Below are 14,804 nucleotides of genomic sequence, written 5' to 3'. Positions count from 1 at the left end.
CGAGTTCATTTGACCAAGTTGTTGGCTTTTAAAGATGGAAAGAAGGCCCATTTCAGTAATCCTTCGCAAAATTAAAATCATTGACATAAAAACAGTCATATTTTTTACTACCTTTAAAGTTATATATTTTAATGCAGATAACAACGTAATCATTCCACAAGCCCATAGAAGTATGCCATATCGAAATCCGAGTCCTTTTGACCAGGATATGGGCTTTTAAAGATGGAAAGAAGGCCCATTTCAGTAAACCTTTGCAAAACTAAAATCAATGACATAAAAACGGTCATATTTTTTAATACACTGAAAGTTATATATTTTAATGCAGATAACAACGTAATCATTCCACAAGCCTATAAAGGTATGCCATATCGAAATCCGTGTTCATTTGACCAAGTTATGGGCTTTTAAAGATGGAAGGAAGGCCCATTTCTGTAAACCTTATGTATTATGTATGTATTATGTATTTTAATGCAGATAACAACATAATCATTCCTCAAGCCCATAGAGTTATGCCATATCGAAATCCGAGTCATTTTGACCAAATTATGGGCTTTTAAAGATGGAAAGAAGACCCATTTTAGTAAACCTTTGCAAAATTAAAATCAATGACATAAAAACGGTCATATTTTTTACTACCTTTAAAGTTATATATTTTAATGCAGATAACAACATAATCATTCCACAAGCCCATAAACGTATACCATATCGAAATACGAGTTCATTTGACCAAGGTGTTGGCTTTTCAAGATGGAAAGAAGGCCCATTTCAGTAATCCTTCGCAAAATTAAAATCATTGACATAAAAACGGTCATATTTTTTACTACTTTTAAAGTTAAATATTTTAATGCAGATAACAACAAAACCATTCCACACGCCCCTAAAGGTATGCCATATCGAAATACGGTTCATTTGACCAATTTATTGGCTTTTAAAGATGGAAAGAAGGCCCATTTCAGTAAACCTTCGCAAAACTAAAATCAATGACATAAAAACGGTCATATTTTTTACTACCTTTAAAGTGATATATTTTAATGCAGATAACAGCATAATCATTCCACAAGCCCATAAACGTATACCATATCGAAATATGAGTTCATTTGACCAAGTTGTTGGCTTTTAAAGATGGAAAGAAGGCCCATTTCAGTAATCCTTCGCAGAATTAAAATCATTGACATAAAAACGGTCATATTTTTTACTACCTTTAAAGTTATATATTTTAATGCAGATAACAACGTAATCATTCCACAAGCCCATGGAAGTATGCCATATCGAAATCCGAGTCCTTTTGACCAGGATATGGGCTTTTAAAGATGGAAAGAAGGCCCATTTCAGTAAACCTTTGCAAAATTAAAATCAATGACATAAAAACGGTCATATTTTTTAATACACTGAAAGTTGTATATTTTAATGCAGATAACAACGTAATCATTCCACAAGCCTATAAAGGTATGCCATATCGAAATCCGAGTCATTTTGACCAAATTATGGGCTTTTGAAGATAAAAAGAAGGCCCATTTTGGTAAACCTTTGCAAAATTAAAATCAATGACATAAAAACGGTCATATTTTTTACTACCTTTAAAGTTATATATTTTAATGCAGATAACAGCATAATCATTCCACAAGCCCATAAACGTATACCATATCGAAATACGAGTTCATTTGACCAAGTTGTTGGCTTTTAAAGATGGAAAGCAGGCCCATTTCAGTAATCCTTCGCAAAATTAAAATCATTGACATAAAAACGGTCATATTTTTTACTACCTTTAAAGTTATATATTTTAATGCAGATAACAACGTAATCATTCCACAAGCCTATAATGGTATGCCATATCGAAATCCGAGTTCATTTGACCAAGTTATGGGCCTTTAAAGATGGAAAGAAGGCCCATTTCAGTAAACCTTTGCAAAATTAAAATCAATGACATAAAAACGGTCATATTTTTTACTACCTTTAAAGTTATATATTTTAATGCAGATAAAAACATAATCATTCCACAAGCCCATAAACGTATACCATATCGAAATCCGAGTTCATTTGACCAAGTTATGGGTTTTAAAGATGGAAAGAAGGCCCATTTCAGTAAACCTTTTCAAAATTAAAATCAATGACATTAAAACGGTCATATTTTTTTCTACCTTTAAAGTTATATATTTTAATGCAGATAACAACGTAATCATTCCACAAGCCTATAAAGGTATGCCATATCGAAATCCGAGTTCATTTGACCAAGTTATGGGCTTTTAAAGATGGAAAGAAGGCCCATTTCAGTAAACCTTTGCAAAATTAAAATCAATGACATAAAAACGGTCATATTTTTTAATACACTGAAAGTTGTATATTTTAATGCAGATAACAACGTAATCATTCCACAAGCCTATAAAGGTATGCCATATCGAAATCCGAGTTCATTTGACCAAGTTATGGGCTTTAAAGATAAAAAGAAGGCCCATTTCAGTAAGCCTTTGCAAAATTAAAATCAATGACATAAAAATGGTCATATTTTTTACTACCTTTAAAGTTATATATTTTAATGCAGATAAAAACATAATCATTCCACAAGCCCATAAACGTATACCATATCGAAATCCGAGTTCATTTGACCAAGTTATGGGCTTTAAAGATGGAAAGAAGGCCCATTTCAGTAAACCTTTTCAAAATTAAAATCAATGACATTAAAACGGTCATATTTTTTTCTACCTTTAAAGTTACATATTTTAATGCAGATAACAACGTAATCATTCCACAAGCCTATAAAGGTATACCATATCGAAATCCGAGTTCATTTGACCAAGTTATGGGCTTTTAAATATGGAAAGAAGGCCCATTTCAGTAAACCTTTGCAAAATTAAAACCAATGACATTAAAACGGTCATATTTTTTTCTACCTTTAAAGTTATATATTTTAATGCAGATAACAACGTAATCATTCCACAAGCCCATAGAAGTATGCCGTATCGAAATCCGAGTCCTTTTGACCAGGATATGGGCTTTTAAAGATGGAAAGAAGGCCCATTTCAGTAAACCTTTGCAAACTAAAATCAATGACATAAAAACGGTCATATTTTTTAATACACTGAAAGTTATATATTTTAATGCAGATAACAACGTAATCATTCCACAAGCCTATAAAGGTATGCCATATCGAAATCCGTGTTCATTTGACCAAGTTATGGGCTTTTAAAGATGGAAGGAAGGCCCATTTCTGTAAACCTTATGTATTATGTATGTATTATGTATTTTAATGCAGATAACAACATAATCATTCCTCAAGCCCATAGAGTTATGCCATATCGAAATCCGAGTCATTTTGACCAAATTATGGGCTTTTAAAGATGGAGAGAAGACCCATTTCAGTAAACCTTTGCAAAATTAAAATCAATGACATAAAAACGGTCATATTTTTTACTACCTTTAAAGTTATATATTTTAATGCAGATAACAACATAATCATTCCACAAGCCCATAAACGTATACCATATCGAAATACGAGTTCATTTGACCAAGGTGTTGGCTTTTCAAGATGGAAAGAAGGCCCATTTCAGTAATCCTTCGCAAAATTAAAATCATTGACATAAAAACGGTCATATTTTTTACTACTTTTAAAGTTAAATATTTTAATGCAGATAACAACAAAACCATTCCACACGCCCCTAAAGGTATGCCATATCGAAATACGGTTCATTTGACCAATTTATTGGCTTTTAAAGATGGAGAGAAGACCCATTTTAGTAAACCTTTGCAAAATTAAAATCAATGACATAAAAACGGTCATATTTTTTACTACCTTTAAAGTTATATATTTTAATGCAGATAACAACATAATCATTCCACAAGCCCATAAACGTAAACCATATCGAAATACGAGTTCATTTGACCAAGTTGTTGGCTTTTAAAGATGGAAAGAAGGCCCATTTCAGTAATCCTTCGCAAAATTAAAATCATTGACATAAAAACGGTCATATTTTTTATTACCTTTAAAGTTATATATTTTAATGCAGATAACAACGTAATCATTCCACAAGCCTATAATGGTATGCCATATCGAAATCCGAGTTCATTTGACCAAGTTATGGGCCTTTAAAGATGGAAAGAAGGCCCATTTCAGTAAACCTTTGCAAAATTAAAATCAATGACATAAAAACGGTCATATTTTTTACTACCTTTAAAGTTATATATTTTAATGCAGATAACAGCATAATCATTCCACAAGCCCATAAACGTATACCATATCGAAATCCGAGTTCATTTGACCAAGTTATGGGCTTTAAAGATGGAAAGAAGGCCCATTTCAGTAAACCTTTTCAAAATTAAAATCAATGACATTAAAACGGTCATATTTTTTTCTACCTTTAAAGTTATATATTTTAATGCAGATAACAACGTAATCATTCCACAAGCCTATAAAGGTATGCCATATCGAAATCCGAGTTCATTTGACCAAGTTATGGGCTTTTAAAGAAGGCCCGTTTCAGTAAACCTTTGCAAAATTAAAATCAATGACATTAAAACGGTCATATTTTTTACTACCTTTAAAGTTATATATTTTAATGCAGATAGCAACGTAATCATTCCACAAGCCCATAGAAGTATGCCATATCGAAATCCGAGTCCTTTTAACCAGGATATGGGCTTTTAAAGATGGAAGGAAGGCCCATTTCTGTAAACCTTCGCAAAATAAAAATCAATGACATGAAAACGGTCACATTTTTTAATACATTTAAAGTTATATATTTTAATGCAGATAACAACATAATCATTCCTCAAGCCCATAGAGTTATGCCATATCGAAATCCGAGTCATTTTGACCAAATTATGGGCTTTTAAAGATGGAAAGAAGGCCCATTTTAATAAACCTTTGCAAAATTAAAATCAATGACATAAAAACGGTCATATTTTTTACTACCTTTAAAGTTATATATTTTAATGCAGATAACAACATAATCATTCCACAAGCCCATAAACGTATACCATATCGAAATACGAGTTCATTTGACCAAGTTGTTGGCTTTTAAAGATGGAAAGAAGGCCCATTTCAGTAATCCTTCGCAGAATTAAAATCATTGACATAAAAACGGTCATATTTTTTACTACCTTTAAAGTTATATATTTTAATGCAGATAACAACGTAATCATTCCACAAGCCTATAATGGTATGCCAGATCGAAATCCGAGTTCATTTGACCAAGTTATGGGCTTTTAAAGATGGAAAGAAGGCCCATTTCAGTAAACCTTTGCAAAATTAAAATCAATGACATAAAAACGGTCATATTTTTTACTACCTTTAAAGTTATATATTTTAATGCAGATAACAACGTAATCATTCCACAAGCCTATAAAGGTATGCCATATCGAAATCCGAGTTCATTTGACCAAGTTATGGGCTTTAAAGATGGAAAGAAGGCCCATTTCAGTAAACCTTTGCAAAATTAAAATCAATGACATAAAAAAGGTCATATTTTTTACTACCTTTAAAGTTATATATTTTAATGCAGATAAAAACATAATCATTCCACAAGCCCATAAACGTATACCATATCGAAATCCGAGTTCATTTGACCAAGTTATGGGCTTTAAAGATGGAAAGAAGGCCCATTTCAGTAAACCTTTGCAAAATTAAAATCAATGACATTAAAACGGTCATATTTTTTACTACCTTTAAAGCTATATATTTTAATGAAGATAACAACATAATCATTCCACAAGCCCATAGAGGTATGCCATATCGAAATCCGAGTCCTTTTGACCAGGCTATGGGCTTTTAAAGATGGAAAGAAGGCCCATTTCAGTAAACATTTGCAAAATTAAAATCAATGACATAAAAACGGTCATATTTCTTACTACCTTTAAAGTTATATATTTTAATGCAGACAACAACATAATCATTCCACAACCCTATAGAGGTATGCCATATCGAAATCCGAGTCCTTTTGACCAGGATATGGGCTTTTAAAGATGGAAAGAAGGCCCATTTCAGTAAACCTTTGCAAAATTAAAATCAATGACATAAAAACGGTCATATTTTTTACTACCTTTAAAGTTATATATTTTAATGCAGATAACAATGTAATCATTCCACAAGCCTATAAAGGTATGCCATATCGAAATCCGAGTTCATTTGACCAAGTTATGGGCTTTTAAAGATGGAAAGAAGGCCCATTTCAGTAAACCCTTGCAAAATAAAAATCAATGACATAAAAACGGTCATGTTTTTTAATACATTTAAAGTTATATATTTTAATGCAGATAACAACATAATCATTCCTCAAGCCCATAGAGTTTTGCCATATCGAAATCCGAGTCATTTTGACCAAATTATGGGCTTTTAAAGATGGAAAGAAGGCCCATTTCAGTAAACCTTCCCAAAATTAAAATCAATGACATAAAAACGGTCATATTTTTTACTACCTTTAAAGTTATATATTAATGCAGATAACAACATAATCATTCCACAAGCCCATAAACGTATTCCATATCGACATACGAGTTCATTTGACCAAGTTATGGGCTTTAAAGCTGGAAAGAAGGCCCATTTCAGTAAACCTTTGCAAAATTAAAATCAATGGCATTAAAACGGTCATATTTTTTTCTACCTTTAAAGTTATATATTTTAATGCAGATAACAAAGTAATCATTCCACAAGCCTATAATGGTATGCCATATCAAAATCCGAGTTCATTTGACCAAGTTATGGGCTTTTAAAGATGGAAAGAAGGCCCATTTCAGTAAACCTTTGCAAAATTAAAATCAATGACGTAAAAACGGTCATATTTTTTACTACCTTTAAAGTTATATATTTTAATGCAGATAACAACGTAATCATTCCACAAGCCTATAAAGGTATGCCATATCGAAATCCGAGTTCATTTGACCAAGTTATGGGCTTTTAAAGATGGAAAGAAGGCCCATTTCAGTAAACCTTTGCAAAATTAAAATCAATGACATAAAAACGGTCATATTTTTTACTACCTTTAAAGTTAAATATTATAATGCAGATAAAAACATAATCATTCCACAAGCCCATAAAGGTATGCCATATCGAAATCCGAGTTCATTTGACCAAGTTATGGGCTTTAGAGATAGAAAGAAGGCCCATTTCAGTAAACCTTTGCAAAATTAAAATCAATGACATAAAAATGGTCATATTTTTTACTACCTTTAAAGTTATATATTTTAATGCAGATAAAAACATAATCATTCCACAAGCCCATAAACGTATACCATATCGAAATCCGAGTTCATTTGACCAAGTTATGGGCTTTAAAGATGGAAAGAAGGCCCATTTCAGTAAACCTTTTCAAAATTAAAATCAATGACATTAAAACGGTCATATTTTTTTCTACCTTTAAAGTTACATATTTTAATGCAGATAACAACGTAATCATTCCACAAGCCTATAAAGGTATACCATATCGAAATCCGAGCTCATTTGACCAAGTTATGGGCTTTTAAAGATGGAAAGAAGGCCCATTTCAGTAAACCTTTGCAAAATTAAAATCAATGACATTAAAACGGTCATATATTTTACTACCTTTAAAGTTATATATTTTAATGCAGATAACAACGTAATCATTCCACAAGCCCATAGAAGTATGCCATATCGAAATCCGAGTCCTTTTGACCAGGATATGGGCTTTTAAAGATGGAAAGAAGGCCCATTTCAGTAAACCTTTGCAAAATTAAAATCAATGACATAAAAACGGTCATATTTTTTAATACACTGAAAGTTATATATTTTAATGCAGATAACAACGTAATCATTCCACAAGCCTATAAAGGTATGCCATATCGAAATCCGTGTTCATTTGACCAAGTTATGGGCTTTTAAAGATGGAAGGAAGGCCCATTTCTGTAAACCTTATGTATTATGTATGTTTTATGTATTTTAATGCAGATAACAACATAATCATTCCTCAAGCCCATAGAGTTATGCCATATCGAAATCCGAGTCATTTTGACCAAATTATGGGCTTTTAAAGATGGAAAGAAGACCCATTTTAGTAAACCTTTGCAAAATTAAAATCAATGACATAAAAACGGTCATATTTTTTACTACCTTTAAAGTTATATATTTTAATGCAGATAACAACATAATCATTCCACAAGCCCATAAACGTATACCATATCGAAATACGAGTTCATTTGACCAAGTTGTTGGCTTTTCAAGATGGAAAGAAGGCCCATTTCAGTAATCCTTCGCAATATTAAAATCATTGACATAAAAACGGTCATATTTTTTACTACTTTTAAAGTTAAATATTTTAATGCAGATAACAACAAAACCATTCCACACGCCCCTAAAGGTATGCCATATCGAAATACGGTTCATTTGACCAATTTATTGGCTTTTAAAGATGGAAAGAAGGCCCATTTCAGTAAACCTTCGCAAAACTAAAATCAATGACATAAAAACGGTCATATTTTTTACTACCTTTAAAGTTATATATTTTAATGAAGATAACAACATAATCATTCCACAAGCCCATAGAGGTATGCCATATCGAAATCCGAGTCATTTTGACCAAATTATGGGCTTTTGAAGATAAAAAGAAGGCCCATTTTAGTAAACCTTTGCAAAATTAAAATCAATGACATAAAAACGGTCATATTTTTTACTACCTTTAAAGTTATATATTTTAATGCAGATAACAGCATAATCATTCCACAAGCCCATAAACGTATACCATATCGAAATACGAGTTCATTTGACCAAGTTGTTGGCTTTTAAAGATGGAAAGAAGGCCCATTTCAGTAATCCTTCGCAAAATTAAAATCATTGACATAAACACGGTCATATTTTTTACTACCTTTAAAGTTATATATTTTAATGCAGATAACAACCTAATCATTCCACAAGCCCATAGAAGTATGCCATATCGAAATCCGAGTCCTTTTGACCAGGATATGGGCTTTTAAAGATGGAAAGAAGGCCCATTTCAGTAAACCTTTGCAAAATTAAAATCAATGACATAAAAACGGTCATATTTTTTAATACACTGAAAGTTATATATTTTAATGCAGATAACAACGTAATCATTCCACAAGCCTATAAAGGTATGCCATATCGAAATCCGTGTTCATTTGACCAAGTTATGGGCTTTTAAAGATGGAAGGAAGGCCCATTTCTGTAAACCTTATGTATTATGTATGTATTATGTATTTTAATGCAGATAACAACATAATCATTCCTCAAGCCCATAGAGTTATGCCATATCGAAATCCGAGTCATTTTGACCAAATTATGGGCTTTTAAAGATGGAAAGAAGACCCATTTTAGTAAACCTTTGCAAAATTAAAATCAATGACATAAAAACGGTCATATTTTATGTATATTATATATATATATTATATCATATATATATATCATATCATACCATATCGAAATCCGAGTTCATTTGACCAAGTTATGGGCTTTAAAGATGGAAAGAAGGCCCATTTCAGTAAACCTTTTCAAAATTAAAATCAATGACATTAAAACGGTCATATTTTTTTCTACCTTTAAAGTTATATATTTTAATGCAGATAACAACGTAATCATTCCACAAGCCTATAAAGGTATGCCATATCGAAATCCGAGTTCATTTGACCAAGTTATGGGCTTTTAAAGATGGAAAGAAGGCCCATTTCAGTAAACCTTTGCAAAATTAAAATCAATGACATTAAAACGGTCATATTTTTTACTACCTTTAAAGTTATATATTTTAATGCAGATAACAACGTAATCATTCCACAAGCCCATAGAAGTATGCCATATCGAAATCCGAGTCCTTTTGACCAGGATATGGGCTTTTAAAGATGGAAAGAAGGCCCATTTCAGTAAACCTTTGCAAAATTAAAATCAATGACATAAAAACGGTCATATTTTTTAATACACTGAAAGTTGTATATTTTAATGCAGATAACAACGTAATCATTCCACAAGCCTATAAAGGTATGCCATATCGAAATCCGTGTTCATTTGACCAAGTTATGGGCTTTTAAAGATGGAAGGAAGGCCCATTTCTGTAAACCTTCGCAAAATAAAAATCAATGACATGAAAACGGTCATATTTTTTAATACATTTAAAGTTATATATTTTAATGCAGATAACAACATAATCATTCCTCAAGCCCATAGAGGTATGCCATATCGAAATCCGAGTCATTTTGACCAAATTATGGGCTTTTAAAGATGGAAAGAAGGCCCATTTTAATAAACCTTTGCAAAATTAAAATCAATGACATAAAAACGGTCATATATTTTACTACCTTTAAAGTTATATATTTTAATGCAGATAACAACATAATCATTCCACAAGCCCATAAACGTATACCATATCGAAATACGAGTTCATTTGACCAAGTTGTTGGCTTTTAAAGATGGAAAGAAGGCCCATTTCAGTAATCCTTCGCAGAATTAAAATCATTGACATAAAAACGGTCATATTTTTTACTACCTTTAAAGTTATATATTTTAATGCAGATAACAACGTAATCATTCCACAAGCCTATAAAGGTATGCCATATCGAAATCCGAGTTCATTTGACCAAGTTATGGGCTTTTAAAGATGGAAAGAAGGCCCATTTCAGTAAACCTTTGCAAAATTAAAATCAATGACATAAAAACGGTCATATTTTTTACTACCTTTAAAGTTATATATTTTAATGCAGATAAAAACATAATCATTCCACAAGCCCATAAAGGTATGCCATATCGAAATCCGAGTTCATTTGACCAAGTTATGGGCTTTAAAGATAAAAAGAAGGCCCATTTCAGTAAACCTTTGCAAAATTAAAATCAATGACATAAAAATGGTCATATTTTTTACTACCTTTAAAGTTATATATTTTAATGCAGATAAAAACATAATCATTCCACAAGCCCATAAACGTATACCATATCGAAATCCGAGTTCATTTGACCAAGTTATGGGCTTTAAAGATGGAAAGAAGGCCCATTTCAGTAAACCTTTTCAAAATTAAAATCAATGACATTAAAACGGTCATATTTTTTTCTACCTTTAAAGTTACATATTTTAATGCAGATAACAACGTAATCATTCCACAAGCCTATAAAGGTATACCATATCGAAATCCGAGTTCATTTGACCAAGTTATGGGCTTTTAAAGATGGAAAGAAGGCCCATTTCAGTAAACCTTTGCAAAATTAAAATCAATGACATTAAAACGGTCATATTTTTTACTACCTTTAAAGTTATATATTTTAATGCATATAACAACGTAATCATTCCACAAGCCCATAGAAGTATGCCATATCGAAATCCGAGTCCTTTTGACCAGGATATGGGCTTTTAAAGATGGAAAGAAGGCCCATTTCAGTAAACCTTTGCAAAATTAAAATCAATGACATAAAAACGGTCATATTTTTTAATACACTGAAAGTTATATATTTTAATGCAGATAACAACGTAATCATTCCACAAGCCTATAAAGGTATGCCATATCGAAATCCGTGTTCATTTGACCAAGTTATGGGCTTTTAAAGATGGAAGGAAGGCCCATTTCTGTAAACCTTATGTATTATGTATGTATTATGTATTTTAATGCAGATAACAACATAATCATTCCTCAAGCCCATAGAGTTATGCCATATCGAAATCCGAGTCATTTTGACCAAATTATGGGCTTTTAAAGATGGAAAGAAGACCCATTTTAGTAAACCTTTGCAAAATTAAAATCAATGACATAAAAACGGTCATATTTTTTACTACCTTTAAAGTTATATATTTTAATGCAGATAACAACATAATCATTCCACAAGCCCATAAACGTATACCATATCGAAATACGAGTTCATTTGACCAAGTTGTTGGCTTTTCAAGATGGAAAGAAGGCCCATTTCAGTAATCCTTCGCAAAATTAAAATCATTGACATAAAAACGGTCATATTTCTTACTACTTTTAAAGTTAAATATTTTAATGCAGATAACAACAAAACCATTCCACACGCCCCTAAAGGTATGCCATATCGAAATACGGTTCATTTGACCAATTTATTGGCTTTTAAAGTGGAAAGAAGGCCCATTTCAGTAAACCTTCGCAAAACTAAAATCAATGACATAAAAACGGTCATATTTTTTACTACCTTTAAAGTTATATATTTTAATGAAGATAACAACATAATCATTCCACAAGCCCATAGAGGTATGCCATATCGAAATCCGAGTCATTTTGACCAAATTATGGGCTTTTGAAGATAAAAAGAAGGCCCATTTTAGTAAACCTTTGCAAAATTAAAATCAATGACATAAAAACGGTCATATTTTTTACTACCTTTAAAGTAATATATTTTAATGCAGATAGCAGCATAATCATTCCACAAGCCCATAAACGTATACCATATCGAAATACGAGTTCATCTGACCAAGTTGTTGGCTTTTAAAGATGGAAAGAAGGCCCATTTCAGTAATCCTTCGCAAAATTAAAATCATTGACATAAAAACGGTCATATTTTTTACTACCTTTAAAGTTATATATTTTAATGCAGATAACAACGTAATCATTCCACAAGCCTATAATGGTATGCCATATCGAAATCCGAGTTCATTTGACCAAGTTATGGGCCTTTAAAGATGGAAAGAAGGCCCATTTCAGTAAACCTTTGCAAAATTAAAATCAATGACATAAAAACGGTCATATTTTTTACTACCTTTAAAGTTATATATTTTAATGCAGATAAAAACATAATCATTCCACAAGCCCATAAACGTATACCATATCGAAATCCGAGTTCATTTGACCAAGTTATGGGCTTTAAAGATGGAAAGAAGGCCCATTTCAGTAAACCTTTTCAAAATTAAAATCAATGACATTAAAACGGTCATATATTTTTCTACCTTTAAAGTTATATATTTTAATGCAGATAACAACGTAATCATTCCACAAGCCTATAAAGGTATGCCATATCGAAATCCGAGTTCATTTGACCAAGCTATGGGCTTTTAAAGATGGAAAGAAGGCCCATTTCAGTAAACCTTTGCAAAATTAAAATCAATGACATTAAAACGGTCATATTTTTTACTACCTTTAAAGTTATATATTTTAATGCAGATAACAACGTAATCATTCCACAAGCCCATAGAAGTATGCCATATCGAAATCCGAGTCCTTTTGACCAGGATATGGGCTTTTAAAGATGGAAAGAAGGCCCATTTCAGTAAACCTTTGCAAAATTAAAATCAATGACATAAAAACGGTCATATTTTTTAATACACTGAAAGTTGTATATTTTAATGCAGATAACAACGTAATCATTCCACAAGCCTATAAAGGTATGCCATATCGAAATCCGTGTTCATTTGACCAAGTTATGGGCTTTTAAAGATGGAAGGAAGGCCCATTTCGGTAAACCTTCGCAAAATAAAAATCAATGACATGAAAACGGTCATATTTTTTAATACATTTAAAGTTATATATTTTAATGCAGATAACAACATAATCATTCCTCAAGCCCATAGAGGTATGCCATATCGAAATCCGAGTCATTTTGACCAAATTATGGGCTTTTGAAGATGGAAAGAAGGCCCATTTTAGTAAACCTTTGCAAAATTAAAATCAATGACATAAAAACGGTCATATTTTTTACTACCTTTAAAGTTATATATTTTAATGCAGATAACAGCATAATCATTCCACAAGCCCATAAACGTATACCATATCGAAATCCGAGTTCATTTGACCAAGTTATGGGCTTTAAAGATGGAAAGAAGGCCCATTTCAGTAAACCTTTTCAAAATTAAAATCAATGACATTAAAACGGTCATATTTTTTTCTACCTTTAAAGTTATATATTTTAATGCAGATAACAACGTAATCATTCCACAAGCCTATAAAGGTATGCCATATCGAAATCCGAGTTCATTTGACCAAGTTATGAGCTTTTAAAGAAGGCCCATTTCAGTAAACCTTTGCAAAATTAAAATCAATGACATTAAAACGGTCATATTTTTTACTACCTTTAAAGCTATATATTTTAATGCAGATAGCAACGTAATCATTCCACAAGCCCATAGAAGTATGCCATATCGAAATCCGAGTCCTTTTGACCAGGATATGGGCTTTTAAAGATGGAAAGAAGGCCCATTTCAGTAAACCTTTGCAAAATTAAAATCAATGACATAAAAACGGTCATATTTTTTAATACACTGAAAGTTGTATATTTTAATGCAGATAACAACGTTATCATTCCACAAGCCTATAAAGGTATGCCATATCGAAATCCGTGTTCATTTGACCAAGTTATGGGCTTTTAAAGATGGAAGGAAGGCCCATTTCTGTAAACCTTCGCAAAATAAAAATCAATGACATGAAAACGGTCATATTTTTTAATACATTTAAAGTTATATATTTTAATGCAGATAACAACATAATCATTCCTCAAGCCCATAGAGTTATGCCATATCGAAATCCGAGTCATTTTGACCAAATTATGGGCTTTTAAAGATGGAAAGAAGGCGCATTTTAATAAACCTTTGCAAAATTAAAATCAATGACATAAAAACGGTCATATTTTTTACTACCTTTAAAGTTATATATTTTAATGCAGATAACAACATAATCATTCCACAAGCCCATAAACGTATACCATATCGAAATACGAGTTCATTTGACCAAGTTGTTGGCTTTTAAAGATGGAAAGAAGGCCCATTTCAGTAATCCTTCGCAGAATTAAAATCATTGACATAAAAACGGTCATATTTTTTACTACCTTTAAAGTTATATATTTTAATGTAGATAACAACGTAATCATTCCACAAGCCTATAATGGTATGCCATATCGAAATCCGAGTTCATTTGACCAAGTT

This window comes from Drosophila suzukii, assembly GCF_043229965.1.
Source record: "Drosophila suzukii chromosome X unlocalized genomic scaffold, CBGP_Dsuzu_IsoJpt1.0 scf_Xc, whole genome shotgun sequence".
Taxonomy (NCBI): Eukaryota; Metazoa; Arthropoda; class Insecta; order Diptera; family Drosophilidae; genus Drosophila; species Drosophila suzukii.
The sequence above is the reverse complement of the archived record's forward strand: the minus strand, read 5'-3'. Positions refer to the sequence as shown.